This window comes from Pongo pygmaeus, chromosome 3 (assembly GCF_028885625.2).
Source record: "Pongo pygmaeus isolate AG05252 chromosome 3, NHGRI_mPonPyg2-v2.0_pri, whole genome shotgun sequence".
NCBI classification, from domain to species: domain Eukaryota; kingdom Metazoa; phylum Chordata; class Mammalia; order Primates; family Hominidae; genus Pongo; species Pongo pygmaeus.
The window spans coordinates 64,953,130-64,966,861 of NC_072376.2; the positions used below are offsets into that span (position 1 = coordinate 64,953,130).

The following is a 13,732-nucleotide window of genomic DNA, read 5'->3' on the forward strand; positions in this document are numbered from 1 at the left end:
TGTCAGATCTCTTATGTCTCTTTAGCACTGGTCAGATAAATTCTCCCCGTCTTCTCTCCTCTGCATTTACCCCAAATAGGCCAGTTTTCTCATGGCTCTGCATAGCTTGGTAATGTCATACCTCACATTTGCTTTGTCTCCTTATCTGCCTTATTTTCTTTAACTTTCTCTTCATATCCTAACATTATACCCTCCCTTCCCTAAGTGTCAGCTTATAATTTTTGCCTCAGGTTATCCTTTTAAAGCTGAAACAGTAGCTCCCAAACTTCTATGGCCACAACTCATAGTAAGAAATATATTTTATGTTATGACCTAGTACACTCATACACACTCATAAACACATATCTGAAACAACAGTTTCAGGAAATACCCTTTACCATAACTAGGTGTCCTGCGATCCGACTCCCCACCCCCCACCATGTTTCATTTTTAAAATGTACCAAAGGGTAAAAACATTTGTAATTTTGTTAAGGGTATTGACATAATGTTCTCTATAAAGTTTATATCAATTTATACTCCCACCAGCAATGTATGTGAGTAATGAAAAAGCCAACATTCTACTACTACTATCCCATAATCATTAAGGAAATTGATTTTGTAATTCTGAAACTCCCCAAAAAGATATCTCTAGGCCCAGTTGGTTTCACTGCAGAGTCTAATATACATAGTCTCTTCTAAAAAACAGAAGAGAAGGGAACATTTCAAGTATTATCCTGATAGTGCAACCAGACAAAGGCAGAACAAAAACAACAAATTAAAAACCAATATTCTTTATAGAGACACAAAAATCCTTAACAAAATATTAGCAAATAGAATTCAGCAACATGTAAAAATAATCTTTTGTGTTTTGAGATGGAGTCTGGCTCTGTTGCCCAGGCTGGAGTGCAGTGGTGTGATCTCGGCTCACTGCAACCTCTGCCTCCAGGGTTCAAGTGATTCTCCTGCCTCAGCCTCCTGAGTAGCTGGGACTACAGGCCCGTGCCACCAAACCCGGCTAATTTTTTGTATTTTTAGTAGAGACGGGGTTTCACTGTGTTAGCCAGGATGGTCTTGATTTCCTGACCTCATGATCTGCCCACCTCAGCCTCCCAAAGTGCTGGGATTACAGGTGTGAGCCACCATGCGTGGCCAAAAGAATCTTATACTATAATAATGACATGGAGTTTATTCCAGGGATACATGGCAGGTTAAATATTCAAAAATTAGTGTGATCCACCACATTAACAGGCTTAAGGAAAAATCATTGTCTTTTTAACTGATGGTTTGTCCAAAATAATGTTATCAACAATGTATTCAATTATATGTGCTTATATATACACGTATGTATATATGTGCTTATGTAAAAGTGAAATGAATGACAGGAATGATATAAAGGATAGGAGGGAGGTATTAGGATTATTACATGGTACTTGCACTACCCATAAAGTGGTTTAGTGTTATTTGAAAGTAGACTTAGATTTGTTGTAAATGTGTATTGTGAACTCCAGGGCAACTACTAAAAAAAAGTAAAACAAAAAAGTATGCCAAGAAAGGAGAGGAAAATATAATCATGTAAAACTACAACAGGCAGAAAAAGACTGGAAGACTAAAATAGGAATAAAGAACAGAAAGCAATCACAAATATGGTAGCTACTAATCTAACTGTATCAATGATCACTTTAAATGTTAGTGATCTCAGCACACCAATTAAAAGACAGTGCCAGAGTGGATGAAAAATCAAGGCTTAACTTTATGTTGTCTACCAAAAAAACCCACTTTAAATATAGATACATAGATGAAAAGAAAATGGATGGAGAAAAATACAGTATGCTAACACTAACCAAAAGAAAGCATGAATAGCTATATTAATTTCAGACAGAGCAGCTCTCAGAGCAAGGAAGTTATCTGGAATAAAGAGGGGCATTGCATAAATAATGATAAATGGGTCAGTTCTCCAAGAAGATATAGTAGTCCTAAACATCTGTGCAGCTAACAGTGGAGCATGTAAGTATGTGAGGCAAAAACAGAACTGCAAGGAGAAACAGATTAATCTGCTCTTATAATGGAGACTTTAATACCCCATTATCAGAAACGGACAGATGTAGCAGGCAGAAAACCAGTAAAAACATAGATGAATTCAACAGTGCTGTCAAACAACTTGATATAATTGACATCTATAGACTACTTCATCCAACAACAGCACAATACACATTCTTCTCAAGCCTACATGGAACACTCGCCACAAGAGACAACATTTTGGGCCATAAAACACCTTAACAAATTTAAAAGAATAGAAATCAGACAGTATCTGTTCTCAGACCACAATATAATTAAAGTAGAAATCAGTAACAGCTGGAAAATCCCCAAATACTTGAAGATTAAACAACACCCTTAAACAACACATGGGTCAAAGATTGTCGAGAAATCTATTAAAAAAATTTTTGTTTTCATCTTTTTTTGCCACGCTACACTGACATATCAAGAGAAATCTAAAAATGTTTTGAACTAAATGAAAATGAAAACAACTTAACAAAATATGTGGGATGCAACAAATGCAATGCCTAGAGGGAAATATATAGCATGGAATACATATATTAGAAAAGAGTAAAGATCTAAAACCAAAGTTTCTGCCCTAGGAAACTACAAAAAGTAGAGCAAATTAAATCCAAAGTAAGCAGAAGAAAGGAAACAATAAAAATTAGAGCAGAGGCTGGGCATGGTGGCTCACGCCTGTAATCCCAGCACTTTGGGAGGCAGAGGTGGGTGGATCACGAGGTCAGGAGATCGAGACCATCCTGGCTAACACGATGAAACCCCGTCTCTACTAAAAATACAAAAAATTCAAAAAATTAACTGGGCATTGTGGCGGGCGCCTGTAGTCCCAGCTAATTGGGAAGCTGAGGCAGGAGAATCGCTTGAACCCGGGAGGTGGAGGTTGCAGTGAGCCGAGATCGTGCCACTGCACTCCAGCCTGGGCAACAGAGCAAGACTCCATCTCAAAACAAACAAAACAGCCAGTGAAGTGGAAAACAAGAAATCATAGAGAAAATCAACAAAACCAAAAGCTGGTTTTTTGAAGAGATTAATAAAATTGATGTACTTCCAGCTAGGCTAACTAAGGAAAAAGGATACATATTACTAATAGAAAACATGAAAGTAGAAATCATAACAGATTTCCATTTATATTAAAAATATAAAGGAATATTATGAACAACTCTGTGCCCACGAATTTGATAACCTAGATGAAATGGACCAATTCCTTGAAGGACGCAATCTGCCAAAAGTCATACAAGAAGTAGACAATCTGAATAGGCCTTTATCTATTAAATTGAGTCAACAATTATTTATAATCTTTTAAGATAGAGATCACCAGGTCCAGATGGGTTCATTGGTGAGTTCTAATTCTACCAAACATTTAAGGAAGAAATTACACCAGTATTAACATTCTCTTTTGCAAGGCAGAAGCAGAGGGAATACTTTCTAACTCTTTCTGTGAGGCCAGTATTACTCTGATACCAAAACCAGACAAAGATATTGCAAGAAAAGAAAACTGTAGACCAATATCTCTTATGAACATAGATGCAAAAATCCCCAACAAAATATTAGCAAATCAAATTCAACATTTATAAAATGAACTATATGCTATGATCAAGTGGAATTTATCCAAGGCGTGTAAGAAATTAATATAATCCATTACATTAACTGGCTAAAGGAAACCAAATCATATGATCATATCAATAGATGTTTAAAAAACATTTGACAGAACCCAACACCCATTCATGATTTAAAAAAAAAAAACTCTGTAACTGTAAAACTTGGAATAGAGAGGAACTTCTTCAACTTGAGAAAGAACATCTATTAAAAAATCTACAGCTCAGCAAAGGGGCGGGGGGATAAAAATGTTCTAAAATTAGATTGTAGTGATAGTTGCACAACTCTGTAAATACACTAAAAAACACTGAATTGTAGGTTTTAAATGGGTGAGTGTTATAGTATGTGAATTGTGCCTCAGAGTGGTAAATAATAATTTTTTCAAAAGAGGTAAGGGGACATAACAGCCTAAATGCAGTGAAGAGCGTCACTGAATTAGGTGTTGGTATTGGGATATGAATGGAAGATTAAAAGTATTTTATGAATGTGAGAATAAAACTATAGCTAACGTTTTATGTAATGGTGAGAATCTAGAACTTAAGATTCCCAGTAAGATCAGGAACAGGATAAGGATGTCCCGTTTTACCACTCCTTTTCACATCATACTGGAAGTTCTAGCTAATGCAATAAGAAAAGAAAATGAAATGAAATGTATACTGATTGGGAAAGAAGAAATAAAACTCATTTTGTTTGCAAGATCATATGGTTGTCTATGTAGAAGATCCAAAAGAATTGACAAACTGGAACCAATAAACACAAGGTAGCAGGATACAAGGTTAATATGCAAAAGTAGATTATGTTCCTATATACCAGCAGTGAACAAGTGGAATTCTAAAATTAAAAACACGATACCATTACATTAATATCTCCCAAAATAAATACTTAGGTATAAACCTAATAAAATATATATAAAATATGTACAAAGAAAACTTCAAAACTCTGATAAAGAAATCAAACAAGAACTAAATAACAGATGTTCATGGATAGGAAGACTATATTAACAAGATGTCAGTTCTTCACAATTTGTAGACTGAATATAATTCTAGTCAAAATTGCAGTCTGTTGTAGATATTAACGAACTGATTCCAATAAGTTTATATAAAGAGGCAAAAGACCCAGAATAGGCAACTTAAAATTGAAAGAAAAGAACGAAATTGGAGATCCAACATTGCCTGACTTCAAGACTTAATATACAACTACAGTCATCAAGCAGTGTGGTATTGGTGAAAGCATAGACAAATATTTTAATAGATCAGTGGAACAGAATAGAGAGACCAGGAATAGATCCACATCAGTACAGTCATGTGTCACTTAATGACAAGGATACATTCTGAGATGAGAAATGCATTGTTGGATGATTTTGTCATTGTTCAAATAACATAGAGCATATTTACACAAACTTAGATGTATAGCCTGCTCTGCATCTAGGCTGTATGGTGTAGCCTACTGTTACTAGACTGTACAGCATGTTAACTGTAGTGAATACTATAGGTAATTTTAATATAACAGTAAGAGTTTTTGTATCTGAATGTAGAAAAGGAATGTAAACATACAGTATAAAAGATGATGGTATACTTTATATAGAGTACTTACCATGGAGCTTGTCGGGCTGGAAGTTGCATAGGGTGAGTCAGTGAGTGAGTGATGACTGAATGTGAAGGCCTAGGACGTTAGGGTATACTGCTATAGACTTTGTATACACTGTACACTTAGACTACACTAAATGTATTTAAAAAGTAATTGCATTACAATGTTATGATGGCTACAACAGCTATAAAGTCACTAGACAATAGGAATTTTTCAGCTCTGTTATAATCTTATGGGACCACTGTCATATATACGGTCTGTCCTGAAACATTGTTATGCAATTCATGATTGCATAGTCAACTAATGGTTCACAGAGGAACAAAGACAATACAATGGAGAAAAGATAGTCTTCAGCAAATGGTACTGGAACAACTGTCCACGTGCAAAAAAATGAATCTCGACAGACCTTATACCCTTCATAAAAATTAACTCAAAATGGATCAGAGACCTAAATGTAAATTGTGAAAGTATAAAACTCCTAGAAGATAACATAAGAGATAATCCAGATGACTGGGTTTGGCAGCGAGTTTTTATCCTCAACATCAAAGACATATTCCGTGTTAGAAAAAATTAAATTTAATTAAAATTAAAAATGTCTGCTCTGTGAAAGGTACTTATCAAAAGAATAAAAAGACAAACCACAGACTTGAAGATATTTGCAAAAGACATATTTGATAAAGGACTTTTATCCAAAGTACACAATGGACTCTTAACAGTAAGAGAACCAACAAACCAGTTAAAAAATGGGCCAGGTACGCTAACAGATACCTTACCAAAGAAGATATACAAACCTCAAGAAGCATGTGAAAAGATGTACCATATCATCTGTCATCATGGAAATGCAAATTAAAATGAGATACTACTACATACGTATTTGAATGGTGAAAATCCAAAATACTGACTACATCCCGTGCTGGTGAGGATGTGGAACAACAGGAACTCTCATTCATTGCTGGTTAGAATGCAAAATGGTACAGCCTCATTGAAAGGCAGTTTGGCAGGTTCTTACGGAACTAAACATAGTCTTACCATATGATCTAGCAACCAAAGAATTGACAATTTCTGTCCATACAAAAATCTTTATATGGAAGTTTATAGCATCCTTTTAAATAATTGCCAAAACTTGGAAGCAACCAAAATGTCTTTCATTATGTGAGCGGATAAACTGTGGTATGTTCAGGCAATGGAATATATCATTCAGTGCCAAAAAGAAATTATCTATCAAGCCGTGAAAAGACATGGAGAAATCTTAAATGTGTATTTACTAAGTGAAAGGAGCCAATCTGAAATGGCTACATATTGTATGATTCCAACTTTATGACATTCTGGAAAAGGCAAAATTATGGAGGTAATAAAAAAATGAATGTGGTGTAGGGGTTAGTGAGGGGAGGGATGCATATGCGGAGCACAGAGGGCTTTTAGGCCAATGAAACTATTCGGTATGATATGATAGTGGATGTGTGCCATTATATTTGTCCAAATTCATAAAATGTACAGCACTAAGAGTGAAGCCTAAAATTTTGGGTGATAAGGATGTGTCAGTGTAGATTTGTCAGTTGTAGTAAATGTACCACTCTGGTGGGGAATGTTAAATATGGGGAAGGCCGTGCATTAATGGAGTCGGGGTACATGGGAAATCTCTGTACTTTACCCTCAGTTTTTTATGTGGACCTGAAACAGTGGTATTAAATTAGAAAAGCTAAAGGAACCAAATTAATGTTCTAAAGTCTTTTTTTTGTTGATATTTAAGCAGTACTTTTCTGATAGAAGAGTCGCTAAAGTGCTTTCAATATTGTGTCAAGAAGTATTGTTGACATTTCTGAGAATGTTGTCAGTACAAGAAAATTAATAGCCATGATTGGACTGTGTCATTAAAATTATACTAGATAAATAGGATAATGAAAGCACTTGCTTGATAGTGATGTTGTGAGGATTGAATAAATACATGTCAAGTGCTTAAAACAGGGCTTTACACATAGTAAAGTGCTTAGTAATTGTTAATTATTAGTTGAGAATTGTGATGAGACTTTTTTCTCATTCTGCGCAATGGACGCTTGATCAGTTGATTCTTTTATCCATCCATGGCAAGGTCAGCTGTTGGCCCAGGGCAGTCATTCCTTGGGCTCTTGCAAAAGTCCCCTGAAATTCCTCTCCAGAAACTTTTAGCTTCCTGCTCAGAATTTCAGAATGGCTAGTAGATTGCAGTCAAGTGGTAAGGGTTTAAAATGGGCTCTGCCTTTAGCGCTGTGTGATTCAAATTGCTTCACCTTTTACTTTCTTTCTTTGCCCATCTTGTCTCAGGAAATGCCCTTTCTCATTTCCTGTTTCATTCTGAACATCTACATTGGACTTCTTTTACTTCCACACAAATGTCATATTTTCACCTACACCTAGCCATTTGAACACACTGTTCCCTTTGGACAAAAAATTTTCTTTCTCACCTCTTCCCTCTTGCTTTATTTGGCTAGATCATACACATTCTTGCATTAAATTCTCCCCCTTTACGAAAACCTTTTTTTTTTGAGACGGAGTCTTGCTCTGTCGCCCAGGCTGGAGTGCAGTGGCGCAATCTCGGCTCACTGGAACCTCCATCTCCCGAGTTAAAGCTATTCTCCTGCTTCAGCATCCCCAGTAGCTGGGATTATAGGTGCATACCACCATGCCTGGCTAATTTTTGTATTTTTAGTAGGGACGAAGTTTCACCATGTTGGCCAGGCTGATCTTGAACTCCTGACTTGAAGCGATCTGCCTGCCTTGGCCTCCCAAAGTGCTGGGATCACAGGCGTGAGCCACCGCGCCCGTCCCAGGAGAACTTTTCTAACCAATTTCCAGCAAACTGGTTTGTATCTCTATTATGCTTTCCCTTAACACCATTGTGATTTTTCAAACTTTTTGTCCCATTTATGGTTGAGTTCCCAGAGGGGTTGATGAGATCTGATCTGTTTATTGACACATTCCCAATTCTTGGCACGTAGAGGAGGCTTGCAATACATGTTCTATACATCGATGAAACAAAAATACTAGTGATAATAATATTACTTAAAATTTGGTTAGCTTTATTTCAGCAACTGCTGTTTTTTTACAGAATTTTTATTTGTTCCCGCAAAGCTGCTGAAGCTCAGAAGCTGATTCTATCACATTGTAAGATGCCTTTGGATAATTCTACAGTCCTCTTAAATGAATCTTTAGAACTTGGCGCGTTTCACTAGATACCTTCAATCATCATTTTGAGCTCAAAGGTATGCTATCTTTGTTTTTTTTCCCTTAATCATGGTAGGGTGGGATTTGCAGTGTCCTGGTGGAAGCATAGGACAAGGAATTATAAAAATACTTGGGGAATGATCTGCTACTTTCCTTTGCAGCTTTTATTTATCTTTAGAATTTTCATTCTTATGAGGAGTAAGAAGGTTATTCATTGGGAAAAATAATTGAAATCCAGATGGAAAGTATTTTAGCAATTCCTGAAATTTCTCAAAACTAGTGCTCAAAAGTAAGAATCATAACTTATCTTTTCCTGAGTTTAAGGAAGATGATTTGCAAATGACTGAAAGTCGAATAAGAATTATTTCCTGCCAGGCTTTAGCTATAGAGATAAAGTGTCAGTTGACTGAGGTAAAAGAAGAGCCAGACTGCAGCTCCTCTTTACAAGCAGGCCTTCATTGGGGTCTGCACATCACCAAATTTATTCAGCCTGGTGCCTGCTTTGGTATGACTCATGAGCTAAGAGTGGTGTTTGCATTTGTAAATGGTTGAAGAAAAATCTCGAAGACTAACTCATGACATGTGAAAATTATATGAAATTTAATTTTTAGTGTTTATAATTTTTAGTGTTTAGTGTTTAGTAATTTTTAGTGTTTATGAGTAAAGCTTTATTAGAATATTAGCCACTCTTATTTTTTAGGTATATCTATTTTTAGTCATACATATTTTGTGTATGACTGCTTTTAGGCTATAGCAGCAGTTAAGTACAGTCATGTATTACATGGTCAGTGATGGACCAAATATACGACAGTGGTCCCATGAGATTATAATGGAGCTGAAAAATTGCTATTGCCTGGTAACATCATGGCCATCATGTCATCATGGCACAACCTGTTACCTTTTCTATGTTAAGATATGTTTAGATACTCAAATACTTACATTGTGTTACAGTTGCCTTGAGTATTCAGTACCATTGCATGCTGTGAAGGTTTGTAGCCTAGGAGCAATAGGCTATTCCAGATCGTCTAGGTGTGTAGTAGGCTATACCATCTAGGTATAGAAATAGTCTGTGATGTTGACACAATGACAGATTGCCTATGCATTTCTCAAAATGTATCCCCATGACACATGTCTGTAGTTACAGCAGAGACCCCAGCACTTTGGGAGGCCGAGGCGGGCAGATTATGAGGTCAGGAGATCGAGACCATCCTGGCTAACACGGTGAAACCCCGTCTTTACTAAAAATACAAAAAATTAGCCAGGCGTGGTGGCGGGCACCTGTAGTCCCAGCTACTCGGGAGGCTGAGGCAGAAGAATGGCGTGAACCTGGGAGTCGGAGCTTGCAGTGAGCTGAGATCATGCCACTGCACTCCAGCTTGGGCAACAGAGCAAGACTCCGTCTCAAAAAAAAAAAAAAAAAAAAATTTACCCATGTGGCCCTTTACAGAATTAAGTTTAGCTGATCCTTGCTCTACATGGCTGAAGAAGTGTTTATAGATTTGAGTGCTATGGTTTAAGAGATGAATTGGGGGGAAATTAGAGAGAGGTAGGAGTCCATGCCAATTCTCAGTGACTTAATTGTACTTTTTTCTTTAGTGGAAAGTATAACCCATATTCTAATTATATTGACCTGTGTTGTTTTAAAATAGTAAATCAGGGGAAATGGATTCTTCTATTATTTTTATTGTGAAATGAGTATGTGGGAATATGTAGAAAGAAAATTAGTATGCTACTCTGTTTTTAACCAAGTTTTAATGTTACTATAATACCTTACATACCTAATATCTTAAGAACTTAAAAGATTAGTTGATGACTGACTCAATGAAACAAAAGTAGTTCATTGGAGATGAAAGTACACTGTCCCTTTGGAGTCAATGGATAGGCCTAAAGGATATGGTTAAGGAACTCTTGTAGTCAGACACAGGCAGGTTACGTACTATATTAGGAGATAGAAGACCATAATTTTTGTGTTTACCTTCTTTGTCCCTTGAGAACACTTAGCTATGTGACTCGGGGCACATTTAACACTCTGAATCTAATTGCTTCATTTCCAAATTAGGGAAAACTAATACCTTTACTGTCTGAAAACAGGAGTCTTGGTGGTTTGCTAAATTACCAGTTTCCTAAGAGTGGGTACTCTGCCTTTTTAGCTCACCACTGGATTTCTCAACTCCACAGTTAGCATAGGCCTGGCACATATTTGGCACACAGTAAATGTCCAATGAAAGAACAAGGTACGTGCCAGTTCCAATAGCTGTTATGTCTATGCATGATCAAAGTCATTCCCCTTTCTTTAAAGGTTTGCTTATTGAGACTGGGTGTTTTTGTTAAATGGAGGAGAGAATTTTGATGAAAATAGTAATTTTCTGTAGATCCTTTTTTAAAAAGTTATTTTATTTATTTATTTTAATTTTTGAGACAGAATCTTGCTCTGTCACCCAGGCTGGAGTGCAGTGGTGCTCTCTTGGCTTCCACCTCCACCTCCTGGGTTCAAGTGATTCTCATGCCTCAACCTCCTGAGTAGCTGGGACTACAAGCGCGCGCCACCATGCCTGGCTAATTTTTGTATTTTTAGTAGAGATGGGGTTTTGCCATGTCGGGCAGGCTGGTCTCGAACTCCTGACCTCAGGTATTCCCCCGACCTCAGCCTTCCAAAATGTTAGGATTACAGATGTGAGCCACCATGCCTGGCTCCCCGCCCCCCGCCTGTTTTTTTTTTTTGAGACACAGTCTTGCTCTGTCACCCACGCCGGAGTGCAGTGGCATGATCTCAGCTCACTGCATCTCCCAGGCTCAAGCGATCCTCCCACCTTAGCCTCCTGAGTAGTTGAGACTATAGGTGCATACCACCATGCCCAGCTAATTTTATTTTTTGTAGAGATGAGGTCTCACTATGTTGCTTAGGCTGCTCTATAACTCCTGGACTTAAGTGGTCCTTCTGCCTCAGCCTCCCAAAGTACTGTGATTACAAGTGTGAGCCACCGTGCCCAGCCTAGATCCATTTTCTACAGATACCAATCAAATCATTGGCCAGATTTATTTGTATAAATTGATTATATATGCTATTTAATAGAGAAAATATAAACCTCTAATCTAAGAATTGCTGATCTCAAAGAAACCTGGAAACCTCCTCATTATAAAGCTTTAAAATGTATATACTATAGACCGGGCGTGGTGGCTCACGCCTGTAATCCCAGCACTTTGGAAGGCCGAGGTGGGTGGATCACCTGTGGTCATGAGTTTGAGACCAGCCTGGACAGCATGGTGAAACCCCATCTCTACTAAAAATACAAAAAATTAGCGAGGTGTGGTGGTGGGAGCTTGTAATCCCAGCTACTTGGGAGGCTGAGGCAGAGAATTGATGGAACCTGGAAGGCAGAGGTTGCAGTGAGCCGAGATTACACCAGCCTGGACAGAGCGAGACTCCATCTCAAAAAAAATTTAAAAAAATAAAATATAAAATAAAATAAATACCATATTGCTAAAAAGCCACTCTTGAATAGGAAGATTTATGTATTTTTTTATCTAAGTCTTCTGAACTTTTCGCAACTCTTACACTGAACCTCTTTTTTTAATGGAACTTCCCTATATAGTTTTTTTTAAGAATTCAACTTTTAAAATCTTATCTTGCAGGATACCATGTAAAGATAAGATTGTTTAAAAGGTATTTAGCAGAAGCTGAGTGTGTTGGTATGCACCCCTAGTCCCAGCTACCCAGGAGGCTGAGTCAGGAAGATCATTTGAACCTAGGAGTTCAAGACCAGCCTCGGCAACATAGTTAGGCCCTGTCTAAAAAAAACAAAACAAAAGATATTTACTGAAAGAAAAGTGTTTCAGCTTAAAGAAGTCTGGGTAGACATGACAGCTAAATGCAGTACATGACCCTGGATTGGATTCTGTACTGGAAGAGGGAAAAAGTCTTGGAGGGCAGTTTTTGCTCAACTAAAACAAAAAGAGAGAGAAAATAGGCATTACATTAAGATACTGTATAACTGTTAAGTTTCCTGAAGTTGGTAACTATACTGTAGATATTTAAGAGAATATCCTTGTTCTTAGGAGGTATAGTTGAAGTATTTAGAGGTAAAAAGGTATGATATGTGCATTTTACTTTCAAATGGTTCAAAAATATGTTTATGTATGATATGGACAATAATGCAAAATGTTGACAATTGGTCAACAGGATTGTTGTTGACAGTTGGTCAAATCAGGGTAAGGGATATGTAGAAGCTCTTTGAACTATTCTTACGCCTTTTCTGCATGTTTGAATGATTTCCAAGTATAAAGTTTAAGAAACATGTTTAGCAGCTATGTATAAAAATGGAAATTACATCCCGTTAATTTTATTTTTTATTTTTTATTTTGAGACAAGGTCTTGTTCTGTCACCCAGGCTGGAGTGCAGTGGTGCAGTCACAGCACATTGCAGCCTGGACTTCCAGGGCTTAGTTGATCCTCCTGCCTCAGCTTCCCAAGTAGCTGAGACCATAGGCACGTGCCACAACACCCAGCTAATTTCTGTATTTTTAGTAGATAAGGGGTTTTGCCATGTTGCCCAGGCTGGTCTTGAACTCCTGAGCTCTAACGATCTGCCTGCCTCCGCCTCCCAAAGTGCTGGGATTACAGGTGTGAGCCACCTTGCCTGGCTACTGTTACTTTTAAATCAACATTTATTTCCATTAAAAATACACTTAGAGTATTGCAATAGGACTGTTTAAAAAATACAGTCCTCTTTTTTTTTCAAACTGCTTTTACATATACTTTGTTTACATGATGGTACTGTTATTGAAAAGAATTATTTTGTTGGGTGGCATATCATTATGTGATCACAAGTATAAATATTTCTTGTTCTGTGGGTTTTTTTTGGTAGGGGGGTTGGGGGGGACAGAGTCTTGCTCTGACACCTAGGCTGGCATTGTCTCGGCTTACTGCAACCTCTGCCTCAGCCTTCTGAGTAGCTGGGACTATAGGTGTGTGCCACCATACCTGGCTAATTTTTGTATTTTTAGTAAAGACAGGGTTTCACTATGTTGGCCAGGCTGGTCTCGAACTCCTGACCTCATGATCCGCCTTCCTTGGCTTCCCAAAGTGCTGGGATTACAGTGTGAGCCACTGCACCTGGCTTGTTCTGTGATTCTTTGCTGGATTTAATATGTTTATGACTTATGTTTTATAAAATAGGTTTAATTATTTTATAGTAATACGGTAATGAAATACAACTTTGCTAATGTAAAAAATGCAATGCAAAGATGAGCTCTTTATATTAGCAGTATTTTTCCTGATTATCCGAGTTATTTTAATCGTAGGGTCATAGTTAAA

General features: G+C 37.3%; 1 protein-coding gene across 10 annotated transcripts in view; it reads left to right on the forward strand.

Annotated features, from left to right (window-relative positions):
• Window positions 1–13,732, forward strand: part of CLOCK (clock circadian regulator) — a 121,955-nt gene that overhangs the window by 32,080 nt on the left and 76,143 nt on the right. For 8 of the 10 annotated variants that reach the window (XM_054484429.2, XM_063664551.1, XM_063664547.1 and 5 more), the window contains one exon: window positions 8,303–8,456. The exons of 1 other annotated variant lie outside the window; for it this stretch is intronic. The gene's annotated coding sequence lies outside the window, so the exon portion shown is untranslated. Of the gene's footprint in view, window positions 1–7,903; window positions 8,057–8,302; window positions 8,457–13,732 lie in introns of all 10 variants that reach the window. One more of the 10 variants, XM_063664548.1, reaches the window with a different exon arrangement.